Source organism: Bombina bombina, chromosome 6, assembly GCF_027579735.1.
Source record: "Bombina bombina isolate aBomBom1 chromosome 6, aBomBom1.pri, whole genome shotgun sequence".
NCBI classification, from domain to species: Eukaryota; Metazoa; Chordata; class Amphibia; order Anura; family Bombinatoridae; genus Bombina; species Bombina bombina.
Window position 1 is genome coordinate 724,979,999 of NC_069504.1, and position 3,944 is coordinate 724,983,942.

Here is a 3,944-nt window from a genome sequence, read left to right on the forward strand (position 1 = left end):
TAGATCAAGAAATTCACTACAACATCAGATTCTTAAAGGAAATTAAATTACATCAACTACAAATCACCATCACCAATACGAAATCATTTTTAAAAATGACATATTTAAAAGGACATAAAATGAATTCTTATATTTCATTATTCACAAACAGTATCCAATTGGAAACACATCTCATTTACCTCTATTATAACATTTAATTTATTCAACTCATATGCTTGGATGAACAGCATATCTAAATAGGCTTAACACATGATTATTAATGGATGCACATACATGACTTTGGCCATTCACTCATACATGTGCATTGATATTCTGGCCAAAAAACACATATAAACAATAAATACATTTGCATCATACAACTACATTGTGGAAGGTTGCTTAACATTGGATTCTCTCTCGGAATCATAAAATCTTTTTAATCAGCACACAAGAAGAATGGTGTAAAATACAACAGAATGAAGATTTGCTAACTAGACAGGCAGGTTGCTAATATGATGATGTCATTATAAGCTTCAACCATACAGATTACAGCTTTTGGACTGTACCGTCCCTTTCAGAAGTTTTGCACTCAATATTAGATATACGTAAATGCTGCAATTTCCACAAAAAGTTTTCCCGGCTGATTTTGCTTGTTTGTACTTTGTTCCTCCCCTGCCCAATTTCACTATGAATGTTGTGGGCGTGCCGTGGGGCTTGCAAAGTGGCGCTGCTAGCCTAAACCTGCCTGCCTATCTGTGCATAAGAAGCGGTAGGCACGCGGCCCGGGGCTGTGCACTGACAGACTTGGAACAGAGTCAGAGAGCAGAATTTTCATAGTTTGCGTGCCTAAACCTTTTCTTTAGTGATTTATTTTTAGAGTGCTCTGTTTATCTTTCATTTGATGCTCTGCTGAGCCAGGGAGCAGCTCTAGACATGAGCTTTATAATTAATGCAGTGCAGTTTACATATTTTGTATGTGTGTGTGTCTGAGTTTTTGTGTGTGTGTGTCTGAGTGCTTTTGTGTGTGTGTGTATGTCTGAGTGTTTTTGTGTGTGTGTGTCAGAGTGTTTTTGTGCGTGTGTCTAAGGCCTCGATGATTGAAAGTTCGTAATTTGCGGCGAGAAATGTGTATTTCTGACTCGCAACTCTCGCAAATTTCACGCCTTGCGTAATGATCGTATAAAGTGGGCAGTCCATTGTAAACAATACGTTACGCGATAAGCTGTCCATAGTAAACTATAGACTTCGCCTCCTTATATCATTTCACGAACCTCGAAATGGGTTTCCATATATCATTGCGTCGCTTCGTAATTTTAATGATTCACTTTATTTCAGTTTGTGTTTGCATATTTCAAAATGTAAAACTACAGTTATAGTATATTGTCTAAATACGTTATATCGTATTATTTTTAAAATGAAATAAATATTGTAAATAATGTTATTCATGTTATTTCGCCAAAGGATGTCTGGCGAGATATGTATGTGAGTTGAATGTGCGATTCGTATGGCGTATGTTTTTATATCATCGTAACATATCTGTGAAACTTGCGAGATTTACTCAGGTTACGCCCATGGAACGCCCATCTTACGCCCTCTCCGCAATGAAACTCTCCTTCGCAATGAATTCTGCTTTTACTGTTCTGGTTATATTTTGTTATTCTTTTTTATTGAAATCGTACAATAAATATTTTTACGCTCTTTATTTAGATATTTTCACTCATTTGTCTTATTACGAAATTGCGTATATGTTTTAAACAATGTTCAATGTGCAATATTTGTTAACCAATCATATTTATTGTTATATTATTTCTGTTACCATAATACCTTGCAATACATTTATGTACGCATATTTATGAGTACTTCCTTAATATTCTCCAATCACAGCGTATTTTACATTTTACTCTGGTTACATGTATATTTATATAGATATCATATTTTATTCTGTGAGGCAGTTGATGAGATATTTGAAAATGGTTGCTGAGAGGTTTACAGTTGTAGAGAATGAAATCCTTGTATCTGCTCTGGAGCCAAACTATGACATGCTTTTTGGACCACAGAGGCGTTACACTAGTTTAAAGACAAGGGATGCAATCTGGGAAGATATTGCTGAAATGGTTAATTTAAATGCCACACATATAAAGACTGTTGCTCAATGTCGCAAAAGGGTTGCAGACATTAAAAGGAAAGTTCAAAGAAAGAATAAGAGGAGGAGGCGATTTTTAAAATATGAAAGAATATTTATTAAACTTTTAATGTCTGTAAACCCTAATGTGGACATTGAGCAACAGTCGACTTCAGCATCATCTTCCCAGACTTCTCCCTTGTGTGAAGAACATGTAGATGTCTCTGTTGGCCCAGAAAGTGATGTTTCACAGCAAAATAATTCTGAGGATGTGGATGAAGGTAATTTTTTTTTTATTTTAATTTATTTAGTTAACATATCATGTTCCTTATAAAAAATTACATCAAGTTTATTTTAATTTAGTGCAAGAAGTTAATACATCACCAGCATTACTTGCTGAAAGCACTGAGGCAGCATGTGGAAGTGAACAATTTGAAAATCCAGCAATTCAAAATATTGAATTCATCATTACCGGTATATATGTGGATATTTTTATTTTATAATCATTTAGCATGTAAATTTAAACATCAATTTAAAGGGACAATGAACCCACATTCTTTAATTTGTGAATAAGATACAGCATGCAATTAAAATCAACTTTCTAGTTTACTCCTATTATCAAATGTTATACATTCTCTTGCTATCTTTCTTCGAAAAGCTATAATGTAGGTTTTTGGCAATCAACCTGGGTTGTTCTTCTTGATTGTTGGATAAGTTCACGCACAAATAAACAACTGCTGACCAAAATAATTGCTGGCTCCTTAGCTTACATGCCTTCTTTTTCAAATCAAGATAGCAAGAATATTATGAAAATTTGATAATCGGAGTAAATTAGATATTTTCTTAAAATTGCATGTTCTATGAGTGTGTTCAGTGTCCCTTTAAGCGTTGCATTTTTTTTAATATATATTCCTTTTTTTATATGACAAAGTTCCCTATAGACCAATATGTAAATCCCCTGATCTATAACATGTTAGGATATCTCCTTACATCTGCTAAGTTTAACCCCAAAAACCTTCTTCAGATTTGTAAATAATGTGAAAAGCACTTGTAATGGATGGTTATTAATTATGCCTCCATAAAAGGGATTTGTTATACATTAATGGATGCACAATATTTTATTTTCAATACTTGTAATATAGAAATTAATATATAAATATGTTTCTAAATAATTTCATTTTATTTTTTTATAAGATGATGAAAATGCAATTAGTACAAATGTGGTTGATGCTGCCAATGGAGAAGATTCTCAACCACATGAACAAGGTATGTATTCATTTACACCTTACCATGTTAATTTGTATGTTAATAAAGAATGTCACTTATATGTGTGTGCATTTTTAATTTAAATGTAAAAATAAAATTGTCACAGTTTTTATTTTTAACACATGAACTATCAATTCCTTTTTTATTTTTTTCTTTATCATAACAATATTTTAAATATGTGCTTAGTGCAATTCAATTTTAATGTAGTTTAATATGATATTTGTTTTATGTCTAACAGGAAAAATGGAAGAGAATAAATGGGATAAAATATGTCTTTTGATAGAGAATATAAACAACAATCTCACCATTTTAAAAGACTCTATGCTTCACAATTTAAAAAAAAAAAGACTTCACAATCAAAAAGTAAGAAGACTTTTAACCAGAGTGATTGAAAATCAAAAAGAACAGCGTGCTCTAATGTTCCGAGAAAGAAGGTGGGAGGGAAGGGCATTTTATTCTGGGGTTAAAACACGTGGTGGACCATTTTATCATCCACATTAATATCTTATGTTTGTTTTTTGGTTTGTTATTTAGAAAGTTAATAAAAAGAATGTTTACAATTGGTCTTTTTATTTGT

General features: G+C 32.4%; 1 long non-coding RNA gene across 1 annotated transcript; it reads left to right on the top strand.

Moving 5' to 3' along the window:
- The first annotated feature begins 2,472 nt into the window (after nt 1–2,472).
- Nucleotides 2,473–3,368, top strand: LOC128662234 (uncharacterized). The gene is made up of 2 exons (XR_008402728.1): nt 2,473–2,575; nt 3,296–3,368. It is a non-coding gene; the product is annotated as an uncharacterized LOC128662234 (long non-coding RNA).
- Nucleotides 3,369–3,944: the final 576 nt, after the last annotated feature.